Genomic DNA, 14800 nt, shown 5'->3' with positions numbered 1-14800 from the left:
GATGACTAAATTATGTACTAAATGCTCTCATGAAAAGCAATGTATAAATGACCAGATACTCTCCTCAGATGAGTTAAGAGATAAATATTGCCTAGGACACACAAAACAACTCTCCTGTACTTCAAAGCAGATTAAGTCCATTCAAAAGAGCAGTGGGGACATTGGTTTTATGTATTAAGTCAAAATCAAAGTTGAGGTTATTGGTATATGCACAAGTATATGTTGCACAGGTCCAATGAAAAACTTAGTTGCGGCAATATTACAGGCATATGGCATCATATAAGCAATGTTCACAAACAAAAACATAAATTGAACACCAATTTTACAAGAAAAAACACTATTAAAACACAAAAATGCATTTTAGTGCAAAGTGATCAGTTCAAAGTTTAAAGTATATTTACTATCAAAGTACGTACTGTATAATTGTTCCTGAACTTAGTGTTGTGGGACCTAAGACTTCTGTACCTCCTGCCAGATAGTATTGGTGAGAAGAGGACATGGCCTGCATAGTGGGGTCTTTGATGATGGATGCTGCTTTATTGTGAGAGCACTCCATGTAAATGTACTCAGTGGTGACGGATGAGGCTGTATCCACCACTTTCTGTAGCCTTTTCAGTTCCTGGGCATTGATCTTTCCATACCAGACCATCATGCAAACTATTAGGATACTCTCCACTCTGCACCTACAGAAGTTTGTCAAATTTTATGGTGACATATCAAATCCATGCAAACCTCTAAGAAAGTAGAGGTTCTATCATACCTTTTTTGTGATGACACTTAACGTGTTGGTCCCAGGACAGATCCTCTGATACGATAAAGCCAAGAAATTTAAAGCTACTGACCCTCTCAACCTCCGTTACCATTTATGAGGACTAGCTCATGGACCTCCAGATTCTTCTTCCTGTAGTTGATAACCAATTCTTTGGTTTTACTGATACTGAGGAAGAGGTTGTTGCTGTGGCACCATTCAACTAGAGTTTCAGTCTCCCTCCTATATGCTGATTCATCACCACCCAAAAAATCTGGTGTCAAGTGTCATCAGTTCTACCTGTTGAAGGAGATCTCCACCATTTTCCTGGTAGCCATGTACATTCCACCCCTGGCTAATGCCAAGCTGGCACTGGAGGAGCTGAGCACAGTGATCAATAGTCATGAGACTGCACGCTCTGATTCCTTCCCAATCGTCGTGGTAGACCTCAGCCTGGCTAGCTTGATAAAATCTCAGACAAACCACCACATGCAGAGGAACAGCCAACACACTCAATCACTATTACACCACCAAGAATGTGCCAAGCTGTACAAACACTTTGGGAAGTTCAAACATCTGGCTGTGCTTCTTCTCCCAGCATACAGGCAGAGACTGGGGACAGCAGCATCAGTGGTGAGAACCAACTGTATGGTTAAAGGAGGCAGATGAGCGCATACTGGGTTACTTTGAATCGGTGGACTAGACCACATTCAGGGATTCATCTTCAGATCTAAAAGAATACACACCATAGCTGCCAGCAACTTCAGCTAGAAATGAATGGATGGGTTCATGCTTTCAAGAATATACTGAACATGCCCAAACCAAAATCCCTGGATGAACCAGGAGACTCGTTATCTTCTGAGAACAAGATCTGTAGCATTCAGGACTGGTGATCCAGAATCCTAGAAAAAAATCCAGGTATGATCTACAGAAGACCACTGTGAGAGCAAAAAGGCATTTCTGTGTGTGAAATTAGACTCAAAATTAGATTAACGACAGCTGTGGCAGGTTTTGTATACCATTATATCTTATAAGGCAAAGTCTACCACTATAAATGGCAATGACAATCAACAGGTAGCACTCACATCTATCCTAATGAACTGCTTCGAGAGGTTGGTTACAGGTAGAATTAACTCCTACCTGAACAAGGACCTGGACCTACTGCAAATTGCCAACAGCCACAATATATTTATAATGGACATAATCTGTCTCTCCACTCTGCTTTGAAGCACCTAGACATCAGCAAAACATACATCAGGCAGCTGTTTATCAATTACAGTTTGGAGTTCAATACCCTCATCCCCTCAGTATTAATCACCAAGCTTCTAACTCCGGGCCTCCGTACCTCCTTTGGAACTGGATCCTCAGCTTCCTCATTGAGAGATAGATAGATAGATACTTTATTCATCCCCATGGGGAAATTCAACTTTTTTTCCAATGTCCCATAATAAACCACAGTCATTATGGGGATCAGTGGTAACATCTCCTCCTCCTCACTGACAGTCAACACTGGCACACCACAAGGATGCATGCTTGGTCCACTGCTCTACTCTCCCTACGCTCATGACTGTGCGGCTTGGCAAAGCTCAAATGCCAATAATAAATTTGTAGATGACACCACTGTTGTTGGCAAAATCACAGATAGCAACAAGGAGTGAAATAGATCAGCCGGTTGAGTGGTGTTACGGTAACAAACTTGCACTCAACATCCGCAAAACCAAGAAAATTACTGTGGACTTCAGGAAGTTGGGAGAGCACAGACTAGTTCTCAATGAGGCATCATCTGTAGAAAAGATGAGCAGCTTTAAGTTCCTGGATGTCAATATCTCTGAAGATCTATCCTGGGCCCAAGCACATTAATGCAATCATGAATAAGGCACACCAGTGTCTCTACTTTGTTAGGAACTTGACTAGGTATGGTATGTCACCTAACACTTGCAGATTTCTATAGATGTACAGTTAAAAGCATGCTGAGTAGTTGCATCAGACTGGTGTGGAGGCTCCAATGCACAGGATTGCAAGAGGCTGCAGAAGGTTGTAAACTCAGCCAGCTCCATCACAGGCACAGCACTCCCCACCATCAAGGACATCTTCAAAAGACAAGCAAGAGAAAATCTGCAGATGCTGGAAATTTGAGCAACACACACAAGATGCAGAAGGGACTCAGCAGGCTAGGCAGCATCTGTGGAAAAAAGTACAGTCGACGTTTCAGGCTGAGACCCTTCGGCAGGACTGGAGGGAAAAAAGCTGAGGAGTAGATTTTAAAGGTGGGGGGAGGGGAGAGAAACACCAGGTGATAGGTGAAACCTGAAGTGGGAGGGGATGAAGTAAAAAGCTAGGTAGTTGATTGGTGAAAGAGACAGAAGGCCGTGGAAGAAAGAAAAAGGCGGCAGGAGCACAAGAGGGAGGCGATCGGTGGGCAAGGAGATAAGGTGAGGGAAAGAAAAGGGGATGGGAAATGGTGAAGGGAGGTTGGGGGTGGCATTACCAGAAGTTTGAGAAATTGATATTCATGCCATCAGGTTGGAGGCTATCCAAACGGAATATAAGGTGTTGTTCCTCCAACCCTAAGTGTGGCCTTATCACGACAGTGGAGGAGGCCATGGATGGACATATTGGAGTGGGGATGGGAAGTGGAATTAAAATAGGTAGCCACTGGGAGATCCCATTAGTTCTGGTGGATAGAGTGTAGATGCTCAGTGAAGAGGTCTCCAATCAATGTCGGGTCTCACCAATGTATAGGAGTCCACACTGGGAGCACTGGATACAGTAGATAACCCCAAAAGACTCACAGGTGAAATACCGCTTCACCAGGAAGGATTATTTGGGGCACTGAATGGTAGAGAGGGAGGAGGTGTAGGGGCTGTGTAGCACTTGTTTCGCTTGCAAGGATAAGTGCCAAGAGGGAGATCAGCGGGAGGGATGAATGGACAAGGGAGACGCGTAGGGAGCGATCCCTGTGGAAAGCAGAAAGTAGGAGGGGGAGGGAAAGACAGTGCTTCAAGAAAGCAACATCCATCATTAAGGACGATAAGGGAAAAGGTAAAGAAGTCTGAAGACCCATAATCAACAATTCAGGAGCAGCTTCTTCCCTTCCATCACCAGATTTTTGAACAGTCCATGAATCCATAAACACTCCCTCATTATCCTTTTATTTTGCACAATTTATTTATTTTATAATTGATAGTGATTTTATGTCTTTCCACTACACAGCTGTGCAAAACAAATTTCACATCTGATAAAAACAGTGTATTAAACCTGATTCATGTTCTGATTTTGCTGGCTGGTTCAAGATCCGAAGGGAAGTAGCTGTTCTTAAACCCGGGGTTGTGGGACTTCAGGCTTCTGTACCTCCTCTCTGATGGTAGTTGTGAGAAATGGCATGGTGGGGATCTTTGATGATGGATGTTGCCTTCTTGAGGTGGTGCCTCCTGTAGATATTACCGATGATGGGGAGGGATCTGCCCATGATATATTGGGCAGAGTCCACTATTTTCTGCTGTTTCTTATGTTCCTGTGCATTCATATGGCTGTACGAGGCCATGATGCAACCAGTCAGGATATTTTCAACAGTATATCTGTATAAATTTGTCAGAGTGTTTGGTGACATACAGGAGCTTCTCAACCTGCTAAGAAAGCAGATACACTGAGCACTTTCCTTATGATTGCATCCAAATGCTGAGCTGAGGACCCATCATCCAATATGTTAACCCTCTGGAATTTAAAGCTGCTAACACTCACCACCACTAAGCTCCAATGTAGATTTGTCCTTATTTGCCCTCCTTACCCTTTCTGAAGTCAACAATCCGCTCTTTAGTTTTGCTGACATTGAGAGATATGTTGCTATTATGGCTCCAGTAAGTTGACTCGTTGTAACCTGTAATTCATCCAGCGGAAGCAGGCACTACACACAAGTCCTGATGATCAGCGAGGGGCAGATGTTGTTATCTAATCTCACTGACTGAGATCTGCCAATGAGGAAGTCAAGTATGCAGTTGCAGAGGGAGGTACGGAGGCCCAAGACTTGAAGCTTGATGATGAATTTGGATGGGATGATTATGTTGAATGCTGAGCTGTAGTCGAATGAACAGCAGCCTAACATATGAGTTCCTGTTGTCCAGATGGCCCAGAACACATGTGAAGAGCCAGATAAATCACGTCTGCTGGTGGTGGTATGGTGGTAGGCAAACTGGAGCAGATCCAGGTCACCTCTGAGACATGAGTTGATTGTCTTGAGCCTCTTGAGTACTTTGTTATGGTTGATGTAACCATTATAGATAGATATCACTAAGGCAGGTCATCACGCTCTTCTTGGGCACCAGTATCAAAACGTGCATGCAAGACATTGAGCTCACCTGGGAATGATGGGTCATTACCACTTATGCTGCCTGACCTTGATTTGCTATATTTTCCCAAGTCCTGCCATTGTTGAGCATCTGTGATCCCAGTTTAGGTTGAAATTGTCTCAGTGCTTAGATTGACTTTCTGGAGGTTGGGCATGGACTTTTTATATGAGTCTGCATCACCAACCCTAAATGCCATGGATCTAGTTCTCAGCAGATCACGATTCTCCTGGTTCATCTGGGGCTTCAGACTGAGGAAGACTCAGAATGTTTACATAGACACACACTCACCCATGCACATTCTTATGAAGTCAGTGATGACTATGGAATATTCATTTAGGTCCACCAATGAATCCTTGAGCAGAGTCTAGTCCATTGACTGGAAACAATCCTAAATTTACTCCTCCATTTCTGTTATCCAGATCTTTGTAGTCCTTTTCACTGGTGCCAAGCTTTTCAGTCTCTGCCTGAATGCAGGCAGAAGAAGCACAGACAAAATATTCCACCTCCGACAGTTTTGCTGAACTGAAGGTTCATCCTACAATAGATCCTGTTCTCTGGTGTAGGCCAGAGTCTGTTTACTCCTGAGGCAACAGTTGTAGCACTGAACTAGAGCAGACAGTAGAAGGGTTTTAAGACTGCAGGGTGAAGTATAGGTAAAGAGAAGTGACAATATCTGGCATTAGTTCAACTTGAAAGTGACACATTCAGCACGGGCAGTCTATGCCCATGTTCACTTTTAACACAAGGTCATAGAGCCTTTGAGTACCACAGACCTTTTGCCCATCTAGTCCATTCTGAACTATTATTCTGCCTAGTCCCATCGACCTGCACTGTGCCATAGCCCTCCCATCCTTGTACTTATCCAAATTTCTGCTAAATGTTGAAATCGAATCACTTGCACTGGTAGCTTATTCCACTCCTGCCAACTTCTGAGTGATGAAGTTACCCCTCATGTTCCCCTTAAACATTTCACCTTTCACCCTTAACCTATGACCTCTAGTTCTAGTCTCTGGTGTGGTCCTTATGCAGTAAACCTACTCTATTTCTTGAATTTCCTATTTCCTTCAAATAGTTTTCTAACCTATTCTTAAGTGTTGACATCATCTCTGCTTCAGTCACTAATTCCGAATGAACATTTAACAGCCTTACCACCTTAAGTGTGAAATAGTTTCCTTCTGCCTTTCTGTTCTACATTCAGTTTCAATGAATGAAACCTCATTCTGGACTTCTGACCCTCCAAAATGTTGTGCTTCTATTTTCTCTCTGATAACCTCTCATTAAATATCTTCATCGAAGTATCATTTGTGTTTACTTGTATATCATATTTAAAACTGAGCTACCTTTTCCACAATAATGTTATCTAAAATTTTTATCTATTAAATTGAAAACTTGAATTAAAAATATGCCAGGTCATGTTGCTTTGAAATATTATTATGGTTAAGATTTTGGCTGACTGATGTGAGAATGTCTCTCACCATGTGGGAAACTGGAGTCTTACTTCCTACAGCACACAGTTGCTGCTTTGATAACTATTTACTTCCAAGAGACTGAGTTCCCATTTGCAGCTACATCTGAAATGTGCAGTGGTTAAAGTTGTCATTCTGGATATGAAAGAAAAACAGCTTTTTATTTATTACGACAGGTTATGGTACACTGAAGAAAGAAGAACCAGTCACCTCCCTCCAGCACAATAATCAGCACACAGTCGGGAAGCTTTCAAGGAATTCCATATCACAGCAGGTACAGTACCCGGCTGATTCCAGAGCAATGCATCAGGCACAACGATTTGGATCAGTGAATGACTGAAACAGGCAGTGCTTGTGCGAGCAAATTCCCTGCATTGATTTTTCTTAAATAGTCTTCTTCTTTTCTGTTAAATTGAACTTTCGTCTTTTAGTTCCTCCCCGTCCCCCCCCCCCCCGCCCCCACTTTTTACTCTCCATAACAGCTCCAGATTGAAGCTACAGAAGAGGCAGGGGTGGATTTCTCGCTGGGACTGAGGAAGTTTCATAAAATCCCATTTGCCCTGTAGAAACAGAGACACCTGCATTTTCACAGACCTTTCAGGTTTTTAGGATGTCCCAAAGATTTTTCCGGCTAATGGAATACTTTTAATTGTCACTATTGTAATTCAGGAAATGCACTAAACCAATTTTGCACACAGCAAATGGAAGTTTCCTAGGGAGAGTAGCAACAGTACTGAATTCCCTCCATTTGTAGACAATTTCTCTTACTGTGAACTGACGAACACTCAGGTCTTTAATTGTCACTATTGTAATTCAGGAAATGCACTAAACCAATTGTTCACACAGCAAACGGGAGTCTCCTAGGGAGAGTAGTAACAGTACTGAATTCCCTCCATTTGTAGACAATTTCGCTTACTGTGGACTGATGAACATTCAGGTCTTTAGAAACTCTTTTGTGGCCTTTTCCATCTTCATGCATCTCTACAATTCTTCTTCTGAGATCCTCCTGAAAGTTGTTTTGTTCGACACATGGTGCATATAAACAGATCTTTCTTGAGAAGAGCAGGCTCTGTCAGTAACCTGACTTTGTGTGTCTTTTTTATTGGGCAGGGGACCACTACAACCTATACCTCCAATCTCATCTCATTGATTGGAACACCTGACTCCAAATAGCTTTTGTAGAAGGCATTACCCCAGAGGTTCACAGACATTTCCAACAAATGCAAACAATATTGAATCATCTTTCTCAATAAATAAAGTATGTTGTTTTGTGTGTTGTTTATTTAATTCAGTTCTCTTTATATAGTTCTAGGATGTGTGAAGATCTGATCACACTTTCGGTCATACTTATGCAGAAATAGAGAAAATTCTACAGGGTTCACAAACTTTCTAGAACCAATGTATTGTCTTCCAGTCTAGTATGTAACACTCACATCTTTGTGTTCAAGTTCCTCCACGGACTCACTTCTCTGTAACCTCTTCCTACCCAACAGCTCTTTTGTTCCTCCAACTCGGGATAATTGTGCATTCCAATTTCCTTTGTTCCAGGACTGATTGCTGTACCTTCGGGTACCATTAACTGAAACTTTGAAATCATTCCCTAAACTTCACTGTGGATTCACTTCTTTAAGACAATCCATGAAACATTTCATTAAGAGACTCAGTGTAAAATACCCATATTCACCTTGGAATGATTTGTTGCAGTCTGTGAAGAGCTGTGGTACAGTTGTTCCAATAAGGAAATGCTATATAAGCATATTTTTTTTTCCTATTCAGGCCAGGGAGCTTCTACACAGAGAAAGGCTAAATTCCATGTAAATTTTCAAGCACTCTGTGGTCAGCATTCAAGTGCTCTGTCCCTGACAGTTTCTGTTCTTGGTTTAATGTGTTCAGAAAGAATTTGGACATAAAGGAGATTTTATTTCCATTAATTACATTAAATAGAGTCGGCACCAGGCCTCTGAATTATTAAAGGTCCCATTGTGGTATGCAAGTGTTGCTCTCACAAAAAGAGTTTGGAAAAGGCAACTTTAAAGAACCCTTTATTTTTACAATTCCTTTTCACATGAATGAGGCATTTCAAAATGATCTGCACCGTGAAATGTAGCACATTGACCACTGTAACGTTGGCAAGCACGGCAGCGAAAGCTCAACTTGCAGGGGTTATTTATATCCTCAGCAAACAAAGAGAAAATGCAGCCAATACTGATTGCAGAAGTGAGCAGTATTAATGGCTGGACATAATTTTGCTATTTCCTGTTCTGTCATTGAATTTATACCTTGTTCAGCCATAGGAACTCACTGTAATTTCACTCACCCTCTCTTTTGACCTTCTTTTCAGAATGGTGAGTTGTGATTCCTCTGCTCTCTGGCTTGTTTCTCTGTGGGAAGCTTCACTTATGTGCAAATGTCATGCTTTGCTTCATTGGTCAGAGATTTGAGTACAACTGTCGTGAGGTCATGTTACAGCTGTATAAAACTTTGGCTACACAGTATTTAGTGTACTGTGTGCAGTAAGGAAGGATAGGAGGGGTGGATTTGCAGAGGGTGCATACGAGGTTCACCAGAACGTTGTTTGGATTGGATCATCAGCAACGTTCCTTTAATTTGTAATGACCAGTATGCACAAAAACCTTGCACCGTGCAAATTTTTGCCCACTGACAACAACGTGTGTGTGTGTGCACTGAATTTATAAGTGGAAGTAAACCTGAAGCTATTCTAAGTATAATAAAATACCAAGTCCAGTTAGCTGTTCGTTGTTTAAAAGAAATAAAGTAACTGTCAATAAGAACTTTGATCTCCTCTGGGTTTGACTGTTTTCGCTCTCATTCCTTTGACTCTCGCAAAACATATGTAGCAAGCCTATAGCTTGTAATGAAGGATTTTCTTGCTGGAGCTTTTGCACACTGTCCATATGTGATTTGCTTGCTAAATGATGCTTTAAAAAGTCAAGTTTCCAAATATCACTCCACTTCTTCCACACTTGCAAATTCTCCAAAAATTTTAGCATTGCAACAATACAAGCAGTTAACACCAGTCTCTGTATTGTAAATAAATATTTCTCATAGCTGTTCCTGACCTCGTGAGCTTTTGGTGTAGCAGTTTCTACCGTTTCATTAAGTCATTCTGCTTTAAATGAAGTAGCAGTTCTTTTGTGCATAACACCCTTTGTTTCTTTGGAATTTCAATCAATAATTTCTTCAATAAAAACAGTATAAATAAGCCAGTTCTAAAATCTGCAGACAAATCATCGCAAACACTATGTTCTCAACACCATCCGCATCAGAAACCAGAAAAGGAAATGTGACTGTGTACGATCGTGAAATGAGGTAGAGGGTGACAAACTTTTGTGCGCAGTTTAAATTCCTTGATGCGCCAGCAGCAAAGTATGTGTTCGCCCACACACCTTAGAGGGAACATTGATCATCAGTATGAGAGTAGAGGTTGTGCAAACTTGGGTTGTTTGCTCTGAGGTATCAGAGGCTGAGGGGTACCCAGATAGAAGTATATAAAATTATGAGTGGCATAGATTGATATTAGAATCTTTTTTGGAATATCAAGTGCTAGAGGCCATGCATATAAGCTGAGAGTGAGTGAGCTTAAAGGAGATGTGCAAGACAAGATTTTTAACACAAAGAGCAGCAGGAACCAGGTACATGCCATCAAGGGAAATAATGGAAGCAGATATGACAGCAACATTAAAGGGGCATTCAGGCCGATACATAAAATGGAGGAATAGAGATCACGAGCAGACCACCGTAAATGGTTGGCACATACATTGTGGGATGAAGGGGCTGTTTCTGTGCTGTATTTTCTTGTGTACTAGGATTGCATGTAACGCTTCTGATGGTGGTGTTGCAAGATGATCTAAGTACTTAAAATGATAAAAAGAGTTGACAGGGACAAGAGAAAGGAAGTACTTCCTTTGCTGGGGAAATCCAGCAGTAGGGAAATTAATTAGGCCAATCAGGAATTATGTTGAGCCACAACGCTGTACACAAAGGGTGGTGAAAATCTGGATCATTCCCCCCTGCAAAAAAACCTTTGCTGGGAGTTGGATGTAAATTTCCGAAGTGACATTGATAGATTATTATTTAACAAAGACATGAAGGATATGTATTTAAGGATGGAAGTAGAATAGATGCAGATCTGCCCTGATCTAAATGAGTGATAGCCCCTTTGAGAGGCCGACTGGCCTTTTTCCTTTTACTAAACAGTATTTGTCACCTTTCTCTTCAGATTTCTGGGATGTTTTCTTTGTTCAGATAAAGGGTCTCTTTTATTCTAGAACTCCCAGCAAACAATAACAAGACTTTGGATTCCTATGGAGCATGAAGACCAGCAAGTTCCCACTCAGACACGTTTTTGGTTTATTTGACTCCCTGAAGCAATTGAATTTGACTGATTTGTAACAGGTGAGGAATGTGCGGGTTATTATCAAATTCCATAAGAAATTACAGAAATTGATGCTGACTCAGTCCAGTAATGAAATCTAACCTTGCTTTCAGCCAGATGTTTTTAATTTCCCACAGTTTCCCGCCACCAGTCACCCCACACGCCTCCTCCCCTTAACCCTCACAACATTTTCTTAACAGGCCAACTCCTTGCTGGGTTTTGTCATTCCCCAAGTGGCTCCATGACCTTGCCCACGTGTCCCCATGCCCTTGCCCAAAGATGCTCATGATCCTTTCAAAGTGACCTCTGACCTTTTTAAATTGATTCCAAGATGTTGCCCAACTAGCCTCCTTACATGGTTTGAGTGGCTCTCATGCATAACAACTCTCAGCAGTATATCCTGCCTGAATGACGGAACTGCCAAATTTCATGAAATAACCAGAAAGGCAAGGCCAGAAATTTTCCTGTCTTGCAAAATATTTTTAGCCACTGAACCTTCTCAAGAATAGAGAGAAAGTAGCATCTTTCTGGAAGCAGTATGCTGCTGCTAGTTCCCATCTATTTGGTATGACATGTCTTGTATATTTCAGATCAGCAGTGAAGGGTGATTATTTATCAATTGGTAGCTTTCAGTCAGCCAATTCAGGTATGAAATGCAGGTTGACACTCTTTTATTCACACTGAGGAAGTATTACATCATAAGAAGATCAGAAAATAGGAGTAAGGACAGACCACTCAACCTTTCAAGCCTGCCCTGCCATTCAACCTGACCTTGGGCTGAACTATCCCGACCCTTATCTGTTCTGTGCCAGTTCTCCATAGCCCACAATTCCCTGATTTTTCAGATATTTATCTACTTCCTCTTTAGTTAATCACCAATGATCAATTCTTTTCCCTTGCTCCCAAGTCTTCTAGGGGAGAGAATTCCAGAGACTCATTGTACTTGGCAAGAAGGCCACTGTCAGAAGATCTGTCTTTAGGAAGAGATGATAAGCAGAAGTCCTGGAGAATTAACCCCCATGGCATTTATAATGAAGAAATACTGGGGAGTTCTCTCTGTATCACTCAATCAATATCAACAAAATCAAAATTTCTAGCCGATGTCTCATAGCATGTTAACGGTGAAACATTAAAGTTAGGAACAAAAGTAGGCCATTTACCCCTTCAACATTGCTCCACCAAGAACATGGCTGATCTGCTCAGCGCCATTTGCCTTGATCCCCTGAAATTCCAACAACATAATGATCTTTATTTTGGAACTCAATGATTAAACCTTCACAGTGCTGTGGGAGAGCAAATTCCAAAGTTCACTACCTTATGCATGAATAAATTGCTAACTTGTTTTATCATAACTGACTAGAGTGTTTACTATTTCTAAAATGGCTTCTTTTCAAGAGTACTCTATTGGTTGTAAAACATTTGGAGACACAATTGAAAGTGCTATATAAATGCAATGTTTAAAGGAAGTAATTACTTTTAAGTCTTAATATACTGTCATAGACAGAAGAAAACAGGTAGAGTTAAATATGCATAATTAGAAAAACACTTAATCACTGTGGAGATATACAGCTGCTGAAATGGACTCAAAGTCTCTTGCAACCATTGCTGTATTTTTGGAACATTTCAAAAAAAAAAGCTGTAAGCTTCTTATAAAAGCTTTGTTGCAAAAAGCTGCTGTTAGGGACCATGATTGTGATTGGATGGAAAGAATATCTAAAAAAAACATTATTTTGTCTGAGTTTCACAAACACTCATTATGTGTGTTCTGGTTAATGTCTCATCCTTGCTTTGTTCCACTTTCATCAATTTACTTATCCATTTCTTTGCTTTGTAATTCCGCTAGAAGACTTTCAAAGAGAATGGAAAACTGACCAATACAGGGAGGGCTTTTGAAATGTCACTTGAGGATATTTGACCCTTAAACTTTGTTAGTTTATCCTCTTGCTCTGAACTACAGGGACTTTCCACCACCATTCCTCTACTCGAATAAGTTTATTGTTGAATTTGTTTTATCATTGGCTGGAACAGCACAGACAGTTAAATAATTAAACATTTTATTGCTGTGTTTGACTAACATATTTTATGGTATGCTTAAGTATTGAAAATCTCCAGGGTCCTGTCTATCACGTTATTAAACAGCATTGCCCTCCCGCTAAGTGCATGTTATTTATGACTAACAAGTTGAGTTGACCTGCTAAGTATTCAACAATTTAATTAATCAGCTGCCCAAGAAAATAGGACTGATGTTCAGGCAGAACTTTCCACCATCTGTGCGCAGTGACTGAAAACGGACTGCTGGAGGCAGCATTTCACTGGCTGACAGGAGGTAGTGAAACATGGAGATCCTTCTTAAAAGTAAAACAAAAAGAGAGATTTTCTCCTGTTGGTCTGCTCCTCCGAGATACACAGCATCATCCAGCACTTCATGACCATTCGAGAATGTTTTATTGATTCAGACTCTTGAACTAATTCAGTCTATTGTGTACAGTTCTGGTCACCGAATTATAGGAAAGATATCAATAAATTAGAGAGAGTGCAGAGACGATTTACTAGGATGTTACCAGGGTTTCAGCACTTAAGTTACAGAGAAAGGTTGAACAAGTTAGGTCTCTATTCATTGGAGCGTAGAAGGTTGAGGGGGGATTTGATCGAGGTATTTAAAATGTTGAGAGGGATAGATAGAGTTGACGTGAATAGGCTGTTTCCATTGAGAGTAGGGGAGATTCAAACGAGAGGACATGATTTGAGAGTTAGGGGGCAAAAGTTTAAGGGAAACACGAGGGGGTATTTCTTTACTCAGAGAGTGATAGCTGTGTGGAATGAGCTTCCTGTAGAAGTAGTAGAGGCCAGATCAGTTGTGTCATTTAAGGTAAAATTGGATAGGTATATGGATAGGAAAGGAGTGGAGGGTTATGGGCTGAGTGCGGGTAGGTGGGACTAGGTGAGATTAAGAGTTCGGCACGGACTAGGAGGGCCGGAATGGCCTGTTTCCGTGCTGTGATTGTTATATGGTTATATGGTTATATGGTTAAAGACTGAAAATCCTAACAAACAGAAGCAGGAGAAGGTATGATCTGAATCAGAATTAGAATCAGGTTTATTAACACTGGCATATGTCATGAAATTTGTTGTTTTGTTAAGCAGTACAGTTCAATATGTTAAAAAAATGCTATGTTACAATAAAAAAATTAAAAATCAACAAGAAATGAGAAAACTGGTGAGGTATCATTCATGGAATGTTCAGAAAATGTTCCTGAAACCTTGAGTTTAATTTCCTTGAGCCTGCTATTCTATAACATCATGGCTGATCCTGGGCCATGTCCTAGGCTGCCTGGCTCAGAAAATTATTTTGCAAAGTGGGCATCCAATCGTGATATTGTGCATTACAAACAATTTCTCATTTTTCCTTGCACTTCCTCCATCTCTTCTCTCCCCCTCCTCGTCCTTGTTCCTGGCTTCTGTTTTCCCTTCTATTGTGCCAAAGACACAACCCCTTCCTCCTTCCCTCACTCACTGCCACAGTCCACTTCCTCCCCTCATACGTGCGCTTGCAACACTGTGTGTCAGACAGAGTGGTCAGCAGTACTGGGGCTCCACAGGGAACTGTCCTGTCTCCCTTTCTCTTCACCATCTACACCTCGGACTTCAACTACTGCACAGAGTCTTACCATCTTCAGAAGTTTTCTGATGACTCTGTCATAGTTGGATGCAAGGGAGATGAGGCGGAGTACAGGGCTACGGTGGGAAACTTTGTCACATGGAGTGAGCAGAATCATCTGCAGCTTAATGTGAAAAAGACTAAGGAGCTGGTGGTGGACCTGAGGAGGGCCGAGGAGGGACCTGT

The 14800-nt window shown here is 41.3% G+C and overlaps 1 long non-coding RNA gene across 2 annotated transcripts; it reads left to right on the top strand.

Annotated features, from left to right (window-relative positions):
* The first annotated feature begins 6735 nt into the window (after window positions 1-6735).
* Window positions 6736-12389, top strand: LOC140727375 (uncharacterized). Of its 2 annotated transcripts, none has more exons than XR_012098834.1 (3): window positions 6736-6834; window positions 10850-10976; window positions 11864-12389. It is a non-coding gene; the product is annotated as an uncharacterized lncRNA (long non-coding RNA). The 2 variants fall into 2 exon arrangements; XR_012098835.1 differs by lacking the exon at window positions 6736-6834 and adding an exon at window positions 8772-8905.
* Window positions 12390-14800: the final 2411 nt, after the last annotated feature.

The sequence above is a fragment of the Hemitrygon akajei genome, chromosome 5 (genome assembly GCF_048418815.1).
Source record: "Hemitrygon akajei chromosome 5, sHemAka1.3, whole genome shotgun sequence".
NCBI lineage: Eukaryota > Metazoa > Chordata > Chondrichthyes > Myliobatiformes > Dasyatidae > Hemitrygon > Hemitrygon akajei.
Note: the sequence above shows the minus strand (reverse complement) of the source record. Positions and strands in the feature narration are given on the sequence as shown.